This window comes from Aegilops tauschii, chromosome 7, assembly GCF_002575655.3.
Source record: "Aegilops tauschii subsp. strangulata cultivar AL8/78 chromosome 7, Aet v6.0, whole genome shotgun sequence".
Classification (NCBI taxonomy): Eukaryota; Viridiplantae; Streptophyta; class Magnoliopsida; order Poales; family Poaceae; genus Aegilops; species Aegilops tauschii.
Window position 1 is genome coordinate 595,875,980 of NC_053041.3, and position 21,538 is coordinate 595,897,517.

Below are 21,538 nucleotides of genomic sequence, written 5' to 3' on the forward strand. Positions count from 1 at the left end.
AACTTCGGCGAGATCGCGCAGGGCCTTTTATGCTTGTTGTTTGAAGCGAATGTCTCGAAGACTACCAATACTCTATTTTCGTTGTTTGCTGGAGGGTGTTGTTCTGGATTGTCCTTGATAAGGATGTCCTCGCCGCTCTTGGCTACCTGCCGAAGTATCCAACATGCTCTAAGGCTGTGGGTCGCCACGTTATCCGGCGTCGTGTGTATTTTGCATGGGCCATTGAGCCATCCCTCCAGAACGGTGCTGTGCAACGGAATAGGTTTATGTTTTTTTGACTGTTCGGCTGGGCATGCCACGGGGGCGCGTCCTTTTCGCCTGTAAGGGGAGCCGGGATGGTTCCCAGCCAGCTGCCTGAGTTTTCCAGGCACTTTCCATCGCACTGTACCTTTGTACGATGGCTGCTAGGTCGGCGAACTTTTGTATCCGGCGGCGATTGATGACGTTAAGGATGCCTTCGTCCGCGCAGTTGTTGCAGAATGCCGCTATCGCGTCTTCGTTGCGGCAGCCTTTTACCTTGTTTTTGACAAGGAGGAATCTACCCCAGAAGTGGTGGACCGTTTCCTGAGGCTGTTGTTTGATGCTTCTGAGAGCATCTATGTCCGGGTGGGTGGGTGGAATTGAATCCGAACCCTGACCTGGTTTCGGATCCGGAGTTTGGAGGTCTACCGGGGCGGATAGTTCGGGCTCCGAGATATCGACTGATTTTTTTGGCTCGTCATCCGACTTAAAGTTCGGAGGAAGAGATACGACTTTCTGCTGGAAAGTATCCGGCTCTTCAAGATCGGCGATCCGAATATAGTTCGTCTTTAATATAGTGGAAGAGTTGTTCTGCTCCTCGACTACCACTATCTGATGGGTGATCGGTGGAGTTTTAATTTCTCTCTGTTCGGGTTTAAGCCCGACCCGATCGTAGTCTGTAGCAACCCCCAAGGCAGCCATGCGATCCAGGAGTTCGTTCAAGGACGACAACTCCACTGGATCCATGCGGGCGGAGTATTTGGGATCAACGCGAAGGTGATTTTTGATGACTTGAGAGGTCATCGTCGGCTTAAGGGCCGAGCCGGCGGTCATGACGAAACCGCCGAGACGGAGGGTTTGACCTGGGGCCAGGGCTCCTCCGGAGATGATATTATCCTTGACAACAAGGCGATCCATCGACCCTCTTAGCGACGGCACAGAGGAACTCTCAATGAAAGCAGCAATGTCGGTGTCAAAACCGGCGGATCTCGGGTAGGGGGTCCCGAACTGTGCGTCTAGAATCGATGGTAACAGGAGACGGGGGACACGATGTTTACCCAGGTTCGGGCCCTCTCTATGGATGTAATACCCTACTTCCTGCTTGATTGATCTTGATGAATATGAGTGTTACAAGAGTTGATCTACCACGAGATCGTAATGGCTAAACCCTAGAAGTCTAGCCTATGAGTATATGGTAATGAATCTATCCTATCCGGACTATGCTCTCCGGTTTATATAGACACCGGAGAGATCTAGGGTTACACGAGGTCGGTTACATAAGGGGGAATCTTCATAGTCGGCAGCTTAGCTTGCCTCCCACGCCAAGGAGAGCCTAATCCAGACACGGGTATAGTCTTCGGTCTTCGTGTCTTCACAGCCCATCAGTGAGGCCCATGGATAACAGACCGGACGCCCGAGGACCCCTTAGTCCAGGACTCCCTCACCTGTAGAAACTGCATTTTCTGACCAGAACAGAAAAGATTTTCTGTAGCAAAAATATTCTGGATAACTATGAAATAGTTTTGCACAGGGAGGTGTGCCAAGGTCTAAGGAATATTCAGGAATTTTCTCAGATTTTTGTGGGCAAGAAAAATGAGGGTTGGTTTGGAGCATATGTTACTGAAGTTGTTTTCAGAGAAGAAAATGAATATTTTTCCTATGGCCATTTTGGGATATATCAGAGAGGAAATGATGGGTTTGAGAGAGAGGTCAGTCACTTGGGTGAAAATCAAGGACATGCCCAAGTGACTAACTCCAACTGAGTTGATTCAAAACTCCAAATTCAAATCAAATGGCAAAGAAATCCAGAAAAAGAAAAAGAGCAAAAACCAGGCTGTCACACTTTATGCTTCCGATTCAAGCGAGCCCGCGGGCCCGCCTCCCCTCTGCCTACCGCTCCGGTGGCTAGTGGCGGGGAGGGAAGTCTCAGTGTCTCCGCTCCGGTTAGTAGTTTATGTTAGGATGTTTTTTAGTCCTTACAGATGCGATGCTTGGGAAGATGGCAGGGCTTCTTCTTCGAGTTTGTTTTCTGGGCTTCGATACTCCTCGAGTTCGTTCGTTTGTACATAGTCGACAGAGCTCATGCACAGATTCCCGTTATCTCTTGGGGATGGTGAGGTTAGGATTTCCCGTCATGTTGCGAGATTTGATGTCCGGTGCTTCAGATCTATGCAAGAGTTCAACTACGACGAATGCAGCTCTAGGTAACTGGTCCTTAGGGGCACGTGCATGGAGACTTCCCGGCTATTATCGACATGGTCAAGCTAGCTGCAGTAGTGGAGCAGCGACAGTGGTGCATCGGCAGCTTGTTCTGGCGGCACTAATGATCGTTTGATGGTCTCGAAATCTCGTTATAAATCTTTATTATGTTTGGGATGCTTTATACTTCTGATGAGCTTTTATAATAGATCTGATTCTTTCCACAAAAAAGGAGATCCTTCAGCAGTTGATTGCCCCATCTCCATCTAACTCAGGCGGTTTCTTCGAGGATGAATGGATTAGGTGTTTGGGAATTTTCATTGGGTATTTATAATTTTTTTTACTTTTTGTTAGTGTTCTTTTCTAATTTGTGGCGGCAGATGTATAAGACCTAGATATTTCTGTTGTTTTTCATTACTTAATGTAATCGACACCTATGAATGCAGGTAGAAGGTGTTTTTTATTAACTCTTTTCAGGCACATTTTGTCAAAAGCATTTGGTTTGTTCCGTCTAAAAGATAAAGAAGGTTGCTAGCCAAAATACCGGTCAAGGTTTTCTTGGACAGATTTGCCCAAATTTAGCAACATCTCTGTCTCTACTATTATTATTTTTAAAAAGAATGACATTTATTTTCTTCATCCAATCTTACTTGTGTTTTCCCCTTCCTCTCTTCGTTTCGTTTTTTCCCTTCCTCTCTTTGTTTTTATTTTCCCCTGATATCTCTGTTTTTAAGAACTTTCTTTGATAACCATTCCCCCTTATATTGACTTACCACATAAGTGATTTTTTATTTAGATAGGTAAATCACAGGCATAATTTATCTCTACTACTTCAAGAAGAGTAGTGTTTTTTTTCTGTCGGCAGAATGTTGTGTCACCGGTTCTCCCCCCCTCTCACCACATCTCTCCATTGATTCTTTCGTCCAACCTGTTTTTTCTCACCATGCCCTCTGTCTGCATCTTCCTCGTATGCTAATCAATCACCTTAATTTATTTACCTTGTGAATCAGCTTAATTTACTTACCAAACTTCTCATCAAACTATAAGATAAATCACAAGCAGGATTTGATAAATATTTATTAACACTATGACATTAATATGAGCAGGTAAATCGCAAGCTAACATACTAGAATGTTTATGTATCTTATTGCAATGCACGGGTATTGTCCTAGTAAATATTTATTTATAAAATTATTTTAATATGTTTATGTAAATCAAGAGCTAACGTACTATAATATTTATATCTATTGAAAGACATGGACAATTATCTAGACTTGTAGAAGTGGTCACTTGGCATGCTAAAAATTCGGCGCAACCCAATTTTTGTATTTTTGCGGGAACACCCAAATAAATATTAACGTTTTTAGCTGACCCAAAGTTGCTTGGAAAGTCATACTTTGCGTAAAACAAGCACGGACAAGTTATTTCCAAGAAAAATATATCAGATAACCACAAATGTATGGGACACATTCAATTTTATTTTGAACTTTAGCACGTTCACTTTTTTTGAGCAACATCACATTCACTTCTATGCGATGCGGCTCTCTCCTATCGCTGGACGGCCGGATCGTCCTTGGCCCTTGCCTGACTCAAATCACCCCAGCCCACCGCCGGATACTCCTCACTGCATCACCAAGAGTGGCTGCCATGGACATGGCCGCGCCAGCGGGACTTCCTATCTGTCGCATAGGATTCAAGCTCGCGACCGCGAGCCTGTAGACAGACGTAGCTAGCAACTACGCCTGTTCAACTCGATGGTGAAAAGGTAATGCGAATACTTTAGACCTAGTCACACCGGCAGATCGGACTATTTTTCCTTTTTTTGGTCTTTTCTTGTAAATTCTGAATATGTCTTTTAAAAAGTTCAAACGTTTTGGACAGAACACACACGAGTTTTAATACAATGTTAGCAATTTTTTGAATTTATTACCAAATTTCAAGAAACAGGAACACTTTTGAAGTTGTGGACAAATATTGAAAAACAGGAACATTTTATTAAAATTACGATCAATTTTTGATAAAACCGAAAAGTTTTTAGATAATGTGAACAATTTTCTGAATAGTGATTTGTTTTAAAAACACGAACATTTGAATTAGTGAACAAATCTTGAAAAACAGGAACATTTTCTAAATTCCGCACAATTTGTGACAATAATGCAAGTCTTTTCTACATGAATAACGAACAAGTTTTGAAAAAACGTGAGCAATTTTCAAAAAAATGAACAGTTTTGTATTTGTGAACAATTTTTTAGAACAGGAACATTTTTGAATTGTTGACTTTTCTTAAAACAGGAACATTTTTTGAGAATCATGAACAAGTTTTAAAGATGTGAACAATTCTTCAATCTGCGTACAAATTTTAAAATATGAACTTTTTTGAATTGGGGTTTTTTTTTTGAAAAAGCGGATCAATTTTTGAAAACATGGACATTTTATGAAAAAGGCACATTTTTTTGGCGTATGTGAACTAATTTTGAAACTATGAACAAAATAAGCAAATTGTGTTATCTGAAATTTGTGAACATTTTTGAATTTGCGAACGAAATTTTAAAACAAGAACATTTTCTTAAAAAGAGAACACTTTTTCAAATAGGCAAACATTTTTTAAAATCAAAATTATTTTTTAATTTGTGAAAACATTCATAACAGGTTTTGTTTGAATTTTCAAACAAATTTTGAAATCTGAATAAAAATTGAAACAAAAAATGTAGAGGAAAATGGAATTAGAAAAGAAATAGAATAAATGAAAAAAGTAAATAATATAGGAAAAAAAGAAACCGAAATCAAAAAGAAAAAAGAAACATAAATAAATGAAAAATAAAAAAGCAGTGAAAACCAGATACTGTAGCGCGTGCGTACGTTTGGAAATTGTGCCGGCCCATCTCTTTTCGCCAGGTCGGTCACCTCTGTGTGAAGCAGCGACAACTGGACGCAAAGAGCGTCAGTTAGGGAATTCCGGCACCAGCACCGGCCTCGTCGTCCCCCACGCTGCTCGATCACGCGTGGGCTAGTCTGGCATGGCCAACAACGTCTACAGTGAGTACACGCGCATTACTTCACTGCAACGCACCCTTCAAAAAAAAACTGCAACGCAGGTCATGGCGGCGGGCGTGACGTGCCCAAGCTGCTGGACGAATTGCACCGCGTGCACGTGTGGCCTCCGAGGACAAATAGGCACCAAAGTTCATATATAAGGACCACGGAGGAAGTAGGAACATTACATGCATTGATGTATTCCTTTTTAATTCTTGTATACAAAATTTTAATGTGCCTCGCAAACTAAAAATAAGATGATCAGATGAAGACAAGGCCTTTAAATTGGAAAAACAAAAAAAAGTTAAGATAAGCCCTGTAAACCAAACAGGAGGGAGTAGCATTTGGAATGAAGACAAGATCGCGCCTCCCTTAATTATTAAATGAGTTTTTCTCGCCACAAATTTCTGCTGCTACAAATGTCTAGACTCTAGAGCAGAGATCTAGTTGAAGCAGCGCTGCACGATACATGATGCCGAGGTCAGGCGCCTTCTAGGTGACAGTCCTCCGCATTAAAGCTCAAGATGGGTATGGTATCATGGAGGTCGAAGATGAAGCGATGGTTGACTTGCTGCCGGGCGCCGATGACCGTCAGGTCCGTGGACGAGACGAAGCCAAGGCACTGGTAATGGTGGCCGCCGACGACGAGCGGCATGAACACATGCTCCGGCAACACCCGGAGCCACGCGCCATTCTCGAAATGGAGCGTCATGCTCGGGAGGACGTGCGCCGCTGGGTGCTGCACGCACTTGTGGCCTCGGACCACCACGATATGTGCTCCGTGGTGCTCCAGGTGCTGCCGCACCGCCTGCTCGATGTGGACGTACGCCGCGTGCACGAAACATGTCCGGCGTGACGCTGCACAGTCGGTTGACGCCGATGGTGATCCCCGCGAGCTTGACGAAGTAGGCCTCTCTGTTCTCGGCCGGCGCAAGGACGGGCGTGCTCTGGCGGTGCACGCCCGCCGGTGGACGGCTAGGGATGTCGTTACCAAACCGGAGGTAGCTGTACAGGCTTGTCCCCGGCTTAAACGGGCAGTAGGAGAAGCGGCCGCCGTGGTATCGAAGGACCTGCTTCGTGAAGGCTGTCGGAGGCTTGCCCACCGGTCCCATTCCCAAGCTGAGGATGCCGGCGACTTTGTCCTGGTTATGGAAGTGCTCGGTGCGGTGGGCGCAGCCAAAGACGACGCCCTCCAGTGGCACAAACTGGTTGTTCCCGGTCGGGAAGGAGAAGGTGTCCCTGGCAAGGTACCCCGAAGCCCCGGTGGTGTCCCGATATTCAATGCGGAACCCGCACGCCCCGTTTGGCAAAGCTTGGTAGGGAGGACGACACCAGAGGGTATTGTGTGCCGGGACGGTGCTGTAGGTCGGCGACTTGGTTGGATCGAACACCGGGTTGAGCTGCGCCAGGCAGGGCTGGCACGGCAAGCACTGCATCCAGGACAAGCCGCCCGCCATGTCCAGCGCGAGCTGGTAATTCTGGAACCCAGCCCCCGTGCCGACGCCCACCATAACTGCGTACATCATATCGTCCAGCCGGCACATGAACGGCCGTATCTCATTGACCGTTGGCAGGATTTGGTGCTTGATCCTGCACTTTACCTGGTCCTTGGCACGTTGGAGGCTCGCCAAGTCGTAGTGTGCTGGGTGGTCGTTGGCGATGAGCCGGAGGCTGAAGCCACCACCGCCGCTGCCGTTGAACGGCCGCGGTGACGACGACACCAAGTCCGTGACGCCATGGGAGGATGGCACGAGAACAACAAGGAGGGCTAGTGCTAGAATTGATTTGGGCGCCATGGAGAACGAATATATCGGTGGTGCTTGTGTGGAATGAGATGTGTTCTGGAACTATGGCATTGGAAAGCTATATATACCGATCAAATCCATTGGTGTTTAATGAATGCGCCGGAGGGAATCTAGTTTTAGGATTTGCATATCCGCTTTACACATCTATGAGCATTAATAAGCCTACGTTTGAATGTTTACTACTAAATGTTTAGTAAATGTACGTGTGGAGGAAATCCATTTCGATACTCTAATTATATTATAATTAGTAAGAGATTGAACTGGTCAAGTTAACCATGCTCTTGGCATTAGGGATGCAAGCGGATGCTTGTCCATGATCTTTCGCGAAGCAACAATTGGACTAATGTTTATTACATTAATATAATTGTTTTTTTTTTCTAAAATGGAGGAGGACCCTCGGCCTCTGCATCTGGACGACGCATTCAGCCACTTTATTAATTATCCACATAAAACCATATAAAGTCATACAACAGTAAGACTAAATCCACCGTCTAGGCAACATCTGTCGCTACTCCTACCCAGTTGATGTAGGATGCTGATAGTGTGGGCCTAATACCAAACAGACCTCGCAGCCAAACCTAACATCTAAGACCTAAGGTCCCAACCAGGACGCCTGACAGGTATGGGGCACCCACCAGTCCGGCGCACTCCTCAACCAGGACGCCTGCCGGGTATGAGGCTGCCGCAGCCACCTGCCACCAATCCATCTTCAGAGCTATACTGTTGCATCTACCGTGCCAGATCTCTGTGCCATCGACACCACCACGACGCCAGACAGCGTCGTCCTCCTGCGCGAGTCCATCCTCGTACATTGTACATCCTCATACGTTAATAATTGTGTTAGTTTAATTTTTCTGTTCGTGGACGCTCACGGACCATTTGCATGCCCCATTTGCACTTAAAGCTTACGATTGAATGTTTAGTAAATGTATTTGTGGGGGAAATCCATTTCAAGATACTCGAAGTACATCTATCTATCTATATCTATATTTATATCTATATCTATATCTAATTAGAGACTTCCTATAAACTACTTCCTCCGTTCCTAAATATAAGTGTTTTCAGAGATTTTAATATACCGACTACATACAGATGTTCCTAAATATAAGTCCTTTTTACAGATTTCAATATGAACTACTTAGAGATTTTAATATGAATTACACACGAAGCAAAATGAGTCTACACTCTAAACTATCTCTATATACATCTGTATGTAGCCCATATATTAAAATCTTTAAAAAAAACTTATATTTAAGAATGGAGGGAGTATACTTCTACTAATTAAAGACTCCCTACTTATTTACAGTTAATTAGTAAATATAAAGCCGTTAATCTGATGGGTCCAAGTTATAATGGTTTAGATTAGTTAGTTGAAAATCCAACATTAATCGTAGAAATTAGGGAAAACATAAATCCATCTGTTGTGATCAAATTATGACGACAGTCCAGATTTAATACCATCACTTTCCCGTACTGATGCGGCATGTAATACGCCTAGTGCACGAGTAAATTTAGTTGTTGATACTAGTACAACATGTACGATGATTATCAACAAAGGAGTGCAAACAAACAATGTCGAGGTAAATAATTTGATGCAACTCAGCAAGGGAATAGATGGAAATCTTCGTATTTTATGTGGACCTAGTTATAGTGGCACGCCTTCGCCAAGAGAACCTATGCATGGTTGTGTGACCTTTCGGCAACCTGCGCTTGGTCACACTGCTAATTTGACTACACGGAGCCAAGCTGCGGGCCGGCGACCTACAGATCTATGTTATTACGGTCATGGACCAGAGAAAGACACGGGATGGAAGAGATGTGTGCAAGGTTCAAATAAATGACGACCTTCGAAATGGATACAGTAAGTCATAACGACAAGTCATTTACCGATTTGTTTAGAGAGCTAAATGACCATGAAATTAAAAATCACTACAAAATAAAATCTGAAAATGTTGGAACTTGGCATGGTATCATCATTTCACCCGCATAGCATGTGCAAAAAAGTAGAGAGGGTTACGGCAAAAACTGGACGCACTTCGTGTACAAACTGGACAATCTCTTTCGGAGTATCAGGGTTTCGGACGAGAACTCATCTGTTACACGGGCACTTCAATGTTTTTTAAACTTATTTGAACTACAGCCTATTTTTGCGTTCAGTATGCAGCATTCAAAGCGACGTCATCAATTTCCAACACGTTCTCACATCATTTGTTGTTTTTCAGTCATTTATCAATTTGTTTAGAGAGCTAAATGACTGTGAAATTGAAAATCACTACAAAATAAACTCTGAAAATGTTGGAACTTGGCATGGTATCATCATTTCACCCGCATAGCATGTGCAAAAGAGTAGAGAGGGTCACGGCGAAAACTGGATGCACTTCGTGTATAAACTGGACAATCTCTTTCAAAGTATCAGGGTTTTGGACGAGAACTCATCTGTTACACGGGCACTTCAATGTTTTTTAAACTTTTTTGAACTCCAGACTATTTTTGCGTTCAGTATGCAGCATTCAAAGCGACGTCATCAATTTCCAACACGTTCTGACAATCTCTTTCGGAGTATCAGGGTTTCGGACGAGCAAGCAAAAATACTCACAAAGAAAGTAAATACAGCAAAAAAAACTACTCAGAAATAAATAGAAGAAAATAAATAAAACAGAAAAGACAAAAACTATATAAAAATCACTTAAAAATAAATAGAAGAAAATAAATAATGCAGAAAAGAAAAAAACTATATAAAAAATTGTTGGGGCGTTGCCCAGTGGGCCTGCCAGACCTAGGGTGTGCAAATTCAGGCCCAGAAGGGCCAGCAGGCTCACAGGGCAGCACGCCATAGTTAGGCCCAGAAGCCTGCTATATATAGAGAAGTTCGAAGGAGCAGCCGCGGCTGGGTTTATAAACCAGTGCGGCTGCCCTTCGCTCGGCGAGGTGGGACTAAACATTGTGCACCGCCGGTGGCAGCGCACAATCATTAGTACCGGTTGGTGGCTCCAACCGGTACTAATGCGTGGGCCTTTAGTACAGGTTCATGCCACGAACCGGTACTAAAGGGGGCTGTTTCCCGCCGCTTGACCTGGCGAAAATTGGCCTTTAGTACCGGTTGGTGGCTCCAACCGGTAATAAAGGCCCCTCTTATATATATGGCACTTACGAAAAATTCAGTTTCATTGACCACCACTTCTTCTCCAACTTCTTCGCGCGACATCACCGTCGCCGCCGCGCCGTCGCCCATCGCGCGCCGCCCTCGCCGCCGCCGCGCGCCGTCGCCCCCGTCGTCGCCGTCACCGCCGTCCTCCCCCGCCTACCGTCGCATTGCGTCTCGCGCCGCCGCCCGTACGCCGCCGCCCCCCGCTCGTACACACACACACACACACACACACACACACACACACACACACACACACACACACACACACATTTTTAACTTAGTTTCCGTTTTCTGTTGTTTAGATTAATGTTAGATGAATTACGTAGATAAGAATGTTAGAATGTTAATGTTAGATGAATTATATGGAAAAGATGTTAAATATTAATGTTAATTTTAAATAAATTAGCTAGATATTAATTAGGTATATATATGAGATTAGAACTAGTTGAATTAATATAACTAGTTTATTTTTAGTATGAAAATTAATAGAACAAGTTTATTTTAGTAATAAAATTTAGGTATATGAGATTATTTGAACTAGTTGAATTAATATAACTAGTTTATTTTTAGTAAATGCTTAGTTAAACTAGTTGAATTAGTAGAACTAGTTTATTTTTAGTAAGAAAATTTAGGTATATGAGATTAGATGATCTAATTAAAATATTACTATATATAGCTACTTTATATATTTTAGTAAGAAAATTAATAGAACTTGTTTATTTTTAGTAAATTCTTATTTGAATTAGTTGAATTAATAGAACTAGTTTATTTTTAGTAAGAAAATTTAGATATCTGAGATTTGACGATCTAATTAAAATATTACTATATAGAACTAGCTACTTTATTTTAGTAAGAAAATTAATAGAACAAGTTTATTTTTATTAAATGCTTAGTTGAATTAGTTGAATTAATAGAACTAGTTGAATTAATAGAAGTAGTTGAATTAATAGAACTTGTAAGTGTTTAATGTTTCACCTATATGAACATATAGAAGAAATGTCGTCTGACGACGAAAAAGATTTCATTAAGTGCGAATACTGTGAAGACCAGCGCGGCCTGTGCGACAGAAATGTCCTTGTTGATGATAGGCGCTTCAGCATCAAGCTGGATGAGACCTTCGAAGTGGATACAGTAAGTCACAACGACAAGTCTTTTTTCGTAATTAAGCATGACTTATATATGCTTCATTTGCTTCAACTTATAATTTTAAATTTTCACTATTCTACTTGCGCATCCCCTGCCATGCAAGAATTTTTGTCTTGGATAAGATAGGTTTCAGTGCTATGGAAACTATGGGGTAAAGAGAGTTTACCTGAAGACCGAGCATAGTTATACTTTAAACGTCAAATTATACAATGCAGACATGTACACCTATTTTGAATGCAAAACTTGGCAAGCACTATGCAAGGCTTATGCATTTGAGCCTGATATGGTTATCACCTTTGATATTCGTCCGGAAGATGATATTGAAGGTAATAGAGACATCTGGGTCGATGTGCAGACGCCTCCAGTTCTACCATTATGTGAGTTTCTCAACCATATTTATATCTTAGATATTGTTTATTCAAAAATAGTTGACAACTAGTTTCTATTGACAACTTATTTCCATTCAAGCAAACATGTCCGGCGCTTGGTAGACAGGACCTACTACTGTCCCGGAGCTGAACTAAACTGCAAGGAGATAAGTCATTATGTTTCATGGCTTGAGGATCTTCATACTGTCAAGACAAATTTTCTTCCTGCACTTAGAAATGTTAGTACTCAAAACGTGCGACCAATAGTGATCGTATTGAACTACGGTCACATCTATTTACGAAAGTTGGTAAGATTTTTACTATTTGTCCTCAGTGCATCTTTTGCATACATTATTTTTTTCTAAACTTTCATTGTTAAGTATATTAATTACTATACGATGTTCTTCAACAGGGACTACCGATGACAGTTGTGCCTCAGTGGATCGAGACTAAAGGTCACATGTCAATGGTTAGCTTACGGCCAAGATATCCTACATTGCACATGAGTGCATTCAGGATTTCTAAAAGTGATGAATGCTTAATAGTGAAAGATTGGAGCAAAATTGTTAACGATCCCAGAGAAGTACTAGGGGGCAGCAATAATGAAAAGCGCAGCCCACGATTAGGAGACAGGTTCATCTGCATGCTCCAGTATGATGAATCAGGAGAGCTATACATGTTCTATGCTATTTTACCTGAGAGAGAGCAGCAGGAGTGATTTAGCTAGTTCATGCTCTTAGTACTTTTGTCCTCTCATGTCCGTGTTCTTCGTCCTGAACTTAATCTCAAAGGGTGATTTGCTTTTGTGGTGTTATGAACGCTTATAATATCATGACCATGTTGAACTCGATGATATCTTTGCTTCTAGTACAAGTGAATGTTTTTTCTTTAAGCTAGTGTTGGTGGTGATTAGATAGCGGTAATGACTATGATGATTAAACAGTGGTAATGACGACTATGATGATTTTTAGCTAGCTAGTACACTGTTGTTGATGATATGATGCAAGAGTTTTTATATTAATATGATGATGATGATGATGATGATGAGTTATTATATCATTTATGAAAGAAACCGCAGATTAGTTTCAGCTGGATGGATCCTAGCTAAGTGATCAAGTATATGCCATATCCATATTATACTTGATCACTTAATTATAGGTGATCAAGTATAATATGGATATGGCATATACTTGATCACTTAGCTAGGATCCACATGCATCCAGTCGAAACTAATCTGCGGTACTTTCACCTAATGATTTAACAACTAAAATAGTCGCTAAATTAAATTGAAAACACAAAATTAAAGGAAAAATAAAAAATAATACCAAAACATCCCCAAACATTTAGTACCGGTTGGTGTTACCAACCGGTACTAATGTCCTGCAGGCACCCGGGCCTGCCTCGTGCCACGTGATGGCACTTTAGCGCCGGTTCGTGATGAACCGGTACTAAAGGGCGGTGGCTTTAGTCCCCACTCTTTAGTGCCGGTTGTGGAACCGGCACTAAAGGTCCTTATGAACCGGCGCTAAAGCCCGGTTCTGCACTAGTGAGTAGTGGTGGTCCGATGGTCTCAAGATCTTAATGTATTTTTTTATAAATTTTAAGATGTTGTACTTCCGGTGAACTTTTATAATAAATACATCTGATCATTTTCCAAAAAAAAGCAACAGTGTTTGCTCATTCAAAGTAAATTATGAATCTATACTTCTATATAGTATACAACTAGCCACAGTGGGAGTAACTTCGGTAGTAACATCGAGTCCAACTCAGCAATTTTGCTTATGTGGCAATGAGTTAATGAGGAGAGATGTAGTACTAGTAACTTAGCTAGTTACTGTAACATCACATGTCCCAATGCAATATGAGTCTATAACGTAATAAATGAAGCTTTGCATGTTACCACACTTATGTTACTACCCACTATTGACCCATTGTGGCGTAGCAACACAAATCGACCGTTGGATCATCCTCATCAGACGGCTCACGTTTTAGTGCCTTCAAATATTGAGCTGCGCGGCAACATAGGTGCCATTGATTAGAGCCATCCGACGGCTCACGATTCAAGGATTCACAGTGGGCCCTAGCACTGCGTTGTCCACCTCATATTAGTAGAGTCACGGGTAGTTCATGCATGCTCTAGAATTTTCGTGAGTTCATGAAACGTCAAACCGTACAGGCCACAGGTCATGCCGAGAAGGAGCACACGAGACACTGTAATGCAAAGTGTCCAGGCAATATGAAAAGAGCAGATGCAAACTCGGCAAAACGCTTCGAAACGTATCATCGACCTGACTTAATTTCCTCACTACCAGACACTAACCCTTATTTATGTTAGATTAATCCTTATTACGTACTAAAAGTAAATTATTCTAAAGAAAAAATGTGCACAATTTTTTTGGATATTAGATTATGTACAAGAATTATGGGCGGACAAAGTGTAAACTGTCGGCGTCTCTATCGGTTGTGTTAGACCTCGCTTTATGTCGGCAGTAGTTGTGGTTCGATGGTCTCAAGAGATCTTTGCCCGCCAGCGCGCCCTGGTGGCGGCGAGGAGGGGGGGGGGGGGGGGGGGGGGGGGGGGGGGGGGAGGCGGCTAGGGTTCCCCCCCGGGTCACTCGCGGGAGGGGGAGGGGGATAAAATCACACTTATCATATATTGCATGCTTCTTGTTCATCCATACTTGATTAATCCTTTGCTCAAGTTAATGTGATGTCACATGTTATGAAGCTAACATTCAGAACTTCACCTAGACAGATTGACACTAATTAATGGAATGAGAGCAAATGTATTAACCATTAGTTAACATGGATGAATTGTGAGCTCTGCCAATCGTTTGTTCTCCACTACCATACTTCTTAGTTGTAAACACTGACGATCACACTTTGCAGAAAAAGGATTTCACATCCGAAAAAAGATCACACTTTAAAAATAAACTTCTCGTAACAATTTATACTGTCGAGTGTTTTCTGCACTTTGATAGTTTTTCTTTACGATGATTACACTTTGATAGTCATTCATATATACCGATGACATTACAAGCTCCAAGCTGCGGCACATCTTCATTTTCATTGGTTTTTGGATCAAAAATCCTTGTCTGCCACCCACAGCCCCAACCCACCGGGGCAGAATAAACTACCCTGCCGTCCTCCAACTTCTTCAGGAGCTTCAAGTGTCCGTCCACAAAGGCTGGGGGATACCCATAGTCCGTCGAGGGTTGCTTGGCCCAAACACCTTTCTCCAGGTCCTCCGCGAGCCACAGGTCCACGTCGGGATGATCACCGTCGTTATGAGCCATAACCAAACTGTAGAAGGACAAGATGTGGGCTGTGCAATCGCGATGTATTGATCGGTGCACCAGGCACGAATATATAAGTACAAAGGTGGGCTACAACCTCAACTATACAAAGGAAACAGGAGGTGGACCCTACACACAAATATACACGTACACAATATACTCAACACCCCCCGCAGTCGAAGCGGCACCAGTGACGCAAAGACTGGAACGAAACTCCTCGAAGGTGGAAGTCGGCAGACTCTTCGTCATCACATCGGCGAACTGTTGTGCAGTCGGCACATGGAGAACCCGAATGCGTCCGAGAGCCACATGCTCGCGCACAAAATGAATGTCCAGCTCAATGTGTTTAGTCCGGCGATGATGAACGGGGTTGGCGGAGAGGTACAGCGCGGAAACGTTGTCGCAGTAGACAACCGTAGCTTGGGAGACGTCGTGATACAACTCCTGAAGTAACTGTCGTAGCCAGGTGCACTCAGCAACAGCGTTGGCCACACCTCGGTACTCAGCCTCCGCGCTGGAGTGCGAAACCGTGGGTTGTCGCTTGGACGACCACGAGACGAGGGAAGGACCGAGGTAGACGCAGTAGCCAGAGGTGGACCGACGAGTATCTGGGCAGCCAGCCCAGTCCGCATCAGAGTAGGCCATCATCTCCAGAGAACTGGACGCCGTGAGTGTCAGCCCGAGGGTCATCGTGCCGCGGATGTAACGGAGGATCCGCTTCACGAGAGTCCAATGGGAGTCACGAGGGGCGTGCATGTGGAGACACACCTGCTCAACAGCATACTGAAGATCCGGTCTGGTGAGAGTCAAATACTGAAGAGCACCGACGATAGACCGGTAGAAAGGAGCATCCGACGCTGGCGAGCCCTCGAGAGCAGAAACCTTGGCCTTCGTGTCAACAGGAGTAGCAACAGGGTGACAGTTGGGCATGCCAGCACGCTCAAGAAGCTCATGCGCATACTTCTGCTGATGAAGAAAGAAACCGTCCGAGTGCCGAACGACCTCAATGCCAAGGAAATAATGTAGAGCACCCAAGTCCTTGATGGCAAACTCGTCACGCAGCCGAAGAGTAATCTGCTGAAGAAGAGCTGCGGAGGAGGCCGTCAGGATGATGTCGTCGACATAAAGGAGCAAATATGCAGTCGTGTCACCGTGGCGATAGACAAACAATGAGGCGTCCGAACGAGTGACGCTGAAACCCAGTGTCTGAAGAAACCCGGTGAACCGCTGGTACCAGGCGCGGGGTGCTTGCTTGAGCCCCGTAGAGAGATCGGGATAGCAGACACACATGGCCAGGCAGTGAGGCGTCGACAAAACCGGTGGGCTGCTCACAATACACCTGCTCCTCAAGATGGACGTGGAGGAAGGCGTTGGAGACATGCATCTGATGAACAGGCCAGCCTCGGGACACCGCGAGCTGGAGGACGGTGCGGATCGTGCCCGGTTTGACAACCGGGGCAAACGTCTCAGTGAAGTCCACTCCAGCACGCTGGCGGAAACCACGAACCACCCAGCGAGCCTTGTAGCGCTCAAGAGTACCATCCGAGCGGGTCTTATGGCGAAAGACCCACTTGCCGGTGATGACGTTGGCGCGAGGAGGCCGGGGAACCAGTGTCCAGGTACGGTTCCGCTGAAGAGCGTCGAACTCTTCCTGCATCGCCGCAAGCCAGTGTGGATCACGAAGGGCTGCGCGAGCGGACGCGGGAAGAGGAGACGGTGGAGGCGGCGAGGACATACTCATCGCGCGAGTACCGGAGGCTCGGACGATGAACACCGGTGCGGGCCCGTGTAACAGGGCCAGTCGGCGCCATCGGAGCCACCGGCGAGGCGGCCGGCGAAGCCACTGGCGAGGCGGCCGGCGTCGTAGCCAGCGAGGGGGCCGAGCCAGCAGCGCCCGATCCCACGGCGATCGAGTCGGGGGCGGCGGGTGAAGGAGGGGCGCCAGCCGCGCCGTCGGGGTCGGCCGAGGAGGCCGAGGATGCAGGCGCCGGCGTGGGAGCGCGAGGACCGCCAAAGCCCGGAGGCAGTCCACGGGTCGAACGGGGCCGTCCACCTGACGGAGTCGCCGGAGGGCCGCCGGTGGCCGGCAGTGATGAGGCGACAAGAGCTACCTGCTGCTGAAACAGAAACACCATCTCATCAAAGTAAACGTGTCGGGAGGTGAAAACACGATGAGAGACGGGATCATAGCAGCGGTAGCCCTTAGTGTTAGGTGGGTAGCCGAGAAAGATGCAGGCGACCGAGCGGGGTGCAAGCTTATGAGGCGCAGTAGCGGCGATGTTAGGGTAGCAAAGGCAGCCGAAGATGCGAAGCTCATCATAAGAGGGTGGTGCACCGAAGAGAAGGTGATGGGGTGCAAAGTTCCCGCGAGTGCGACATGGACGGATGTTAATGAGGAGTGAAGCAGTGGCGAGAGCGTCAGGCCAAAAGCGCGGAGGCACATTGGCATGAAAGAGAAGGGTCCGAACGCAGTCATTGAGAGTGCGAAGGATATGCTCAGCGCGACCGTTCTGCTGCGAGGTGTACGGGCAAGTGAGACAAAAAGTCGTGCAATGTGTGGTGAGGAGAGTATGAACAACGAGGTTGTCGAACTCCTTCCCGTTATCTGTCTGCAACGCGAGAATGGGACGACCAAACTGCGTGAGAACATAGGAGTAGAAGGCGGCGAGAGTGGATATAGCATCCGACTTGCGGCGCAACGGGAAGGTCCACACATAGTGCGAGAAATCATCAAGTATGACATGATAATAAAGAAAGCCCGTATTACTGGCAACAGGAGAGGTCCAAACATCACTATGAATTAACTCAAACGGGTACGATGCAACATGAGAAGAAGCCCTAAACGGTAGACGAGCATGTTTGCCGAGGCGACATGCATGACACGAGTGATCCTCATTCTTATTACACGTGAAAGAGAAACTCCGAAGTATATGGCGAAGTGTGGTAGGATTAGGATGACCCAAGCGAGCGTGCCAAAGATCCACTCCGGTGGCGAGAGCGACAGGGGCGGCAGAGGTGGTGGAGGTGGCGGAGTGAACCGGGTAGAGCTCGTCGGGGCTGTCACATCGGTGGAGCACCATCCGCGTGCGAGCGTCCTTAACAGAAAAACCACATTCGTCAAATTCAACGGTAACAGGATTTTCACGTGTAAGAGAACGAATAGAAACAAGATCTTTAATAAGCTCAGGAGAAACTAAGACATTAGACATGGATATTGGAGTGGAGTTAGACGGAAAAAATGCATGACCTATATGGGTGATAGGAAGAGAGGAGCCGTCACCGACGGTGATATGGTTGGAAGTATGGACAGGATATGAGGTGTGAAGGTTACCGGGATAGGCCGCCATCTGAGCGGTGGCCCCGGTGTCCATGTACCAGTCGCCGCCGCCGGTGTAGCTGGACGGGGAAGGAGCGGTGTGAAGAGCCGCCAGAAGGGCCGGGTCCCACGGCGCCGGTGGAAGAGGCTGCGACGGGGCCGTCAGGGGCAGCAGCGGCAGCCCGCCTGGCTGCGGCTGCTGGCCGTAGGGCGCCGCATAGGGCTACGACGCGGCGTAGAACGCCTGGTGCGACGGTGGCCGGGCGCCGAGAATACCCAGGGCAGGAGCACGGGGAACCGGCATGGAGTAAGCGTGCACAACGCCGGTCCATGGGTTCTGACCGGCGTACCACGGGGCCGGCTGGTAGGCCGGTTGCGGCGGGCGGGGTGCTCCTCCTTGAGCGCCTGCGCCCCCTGCTTGCGGCCGCCGCGACGGCCGCCGCGACGTCCCCCTCCATTAGCCGCCGGCTAGGGCGGCGGGAAGGGAGCGGCTGGGTCGGCGGGAAGGGAGCGGCCGGGGCGGGCGGGAAGCCTGGCGGGAAGGCGGGCGCCGCCGGCTGGGGCGGCATCGGGCGCGGTGGTGGCGGGGCTTGACCCCCGCGGGTGCCGGCGACAAGGGCGGTGTGGGTCGCGCGAGTCCGCGCCATCCGCATCCGGCGCTCCTCCAACTTGAGATACGCGACCACCTTAGCGAAGGTAGGCTCCGGGATGAGGGTGAGGTTGGAGGCGGGTTCCCAAAATCCTCGTTGAGGCCGGCAGTGAGGGTGCTGATGAAGAGCTCGTCGCCGATCGTCTCACCGAGATCACGGAGCTCATCGGCAAGCTTCTTGAGGCGCATGCAAAAATCATCAATGGACGAGTCAAGTTGCTGGCACCCATAAAACTCACCGTGGAGAAGGACCTTGCGCTGCAGCCGGTTGTCGGTGAAGAGGCCGTTGAGCTTGGTCCAGACCGCGTAGGCATCGTCGTCGTCATCCACCACGGTGTGGAAGAGGTCGCTGGAGATAGTGAGGTAGAACCAGCGGATGATGGTGGCGTCGAGGATCATCCACTCCTCGTCGTTGATCATGAGCGCCGAGTCCACAGTGCCGTCCACGTGGCCGTGCAGGAGGTACTCATGGAACACGAGCGAAAAATACCGCTTCCAAGCGGAGTAGGACGCGGTGTTTTGATCAAGCTTCACCGGGACACGCTCATGGATGTTGAGGTCGCGGACGAGGGTGACATCGGGACCGGCGAACGGGTTCGAGACGATGGAGGAGGAGGAGCTCATGGCTAGGGTTTTGGGTTCGGGCGCGGGTTGGAGGATTGGAGGGTGGCGGCGGGGCGCGAGTTGGAAGGTGGCGCGAGTAGGGTTCGCGGCGGGTGAGAGGTGGCGGCGGCGGTGGTGCGGGAGAGGAGGCAGTGGCGGAAGCGGGGGCAATCGGCGGCAGCGGCCTCGGGAGAGGCGGCGGCGGCGGAAGGCGGGGTGGTGGGGAAGCGGCGGCGGCGGCGACCGAGAAGACGGTGGCGGCGGCGGGGAGGAGCGGCGGCGGCGGCTTAGGGTTTTAGGATCGTGCTGCGATAGATACCATGTGGGCCAATAGCTCCTGTGCGACACATTTGAGGTGAATTGGCAAGAGTGCGACGCTGATCGAGTGAATGGCTGTGGTGCGACAATTTTGAGCAGGTAAATAGCCCACACACGACATGGCTGTTAAACTCAACTGATGCCCTCGTTAGCTGTTGGGGGCTGGACTCACCACTTATCCACATAAGCGCGGGACCCACCACTTGTCTATTCGCGGGACCCACCTCCTCGCAGCTAGAAGAGACGAGCGCCCATGCCCGTCCGCCCGCCGCCGCCCATTCATCCCCTTTCCCCAATCTTTCTCTTCTCCGGCGACCTAGCGCAAATGTCTACCTCCTCCGCCACGCACTCAAAATGGCGACAGTACGGACCAGTGCTACTCACAAGGTGCCCTGACTGCCCACGCCCAGACCCTCTTAAACGGTTGGTCACTAAGAGGGATGACAATGGCAATCTTGGGCGGGAATTTGTGAAATGCTTGAGCAAACCAATGGCAGGAAGGGATGGCAAGGTTAGATCTCAGTTCTTAGCCCGTTCTTTCGCTGTCTTTTGCTCTGATTTCTCCATATTTTGTTTTTTCTCCTCGAATTTGGGATTTAGGGTTCATGTTGTTCTTTTCAGATCTTGAAGAAATGTAACCATTTCGAGTGGATTGATGAATATGTTGATAGGATTCAGTTTGAGGGCTACGTTGATTCGAGCGTGGCCGCAACCTGGGAGCTCAATTTGGGCGGGGTGCCGCCGATTGCTGTGGAGAATACGGGGAGCTCAGGCGGAGGGGCGGGTAGAGTCGTGCTGATGGCGATGTATGCGCGCAATGCTGAACTGCATGCGGAGTCCGAACTGGCCGAGGAACTGAAGAAGATCAAGAAACATCTAATGCAGATGATCGATTTGTAGAAGCAAGCAAATATCATGGCAGGGGGGTTCTATTGTTGTATCATTGCTCTGTTTTTGTTTTATTTGTTGTTCATCCGTCATTGGAATGGGCATTTAGTCCTGTCAGAGTAGAGGATGTGATCTGTGCGCCATGCCAAGTTATGTATCTGAATTGAAGCAGCAATTTGGAACACAAATTATTCAGTGTTCATGCATGCTCTGTTTCCTCTGTTTTTGTTCTTCACTTAACACAGTACACAGCCAAATTCAGTTTCTAGTAAAAAACAAAATTGGGCTGCCGAATAGATGTTGGGCCGTGACTAGCCCACCCGCGTAGGGGCACCAGCCCACCTCTAATTTCGGCAAATAAAATGGGGCCCAATAAAATGTTACTTGTTTTTATTTTGGCCTTTTTCTTGCACTAAATTTTGTGATGGATCATTTTTTAATGCACTAAAACTAAATGTTAATTGTTTATATGCATGTCTACGGTTCCATGAACTAAATGAGTTGATGCTTGCATGAAGTGCCCGAAGTA

At 46.9% G+C, this 21,538-nt stretch overlaps 1 pseudogene; it reads right to left on the reverse strand.

Moving 5' to 3' along the window:
* Positions 1-5,677: 5,677 nt before the first annotated feature.
* Positions 5,678-7,283, reverse strand: LOC109753703 (aspartic proteinase CDR1-like; annotated as a pseudogene).
* Between the last annotated feature and the right edge of the window lie 14,255 nt (positions 7,284-21,538).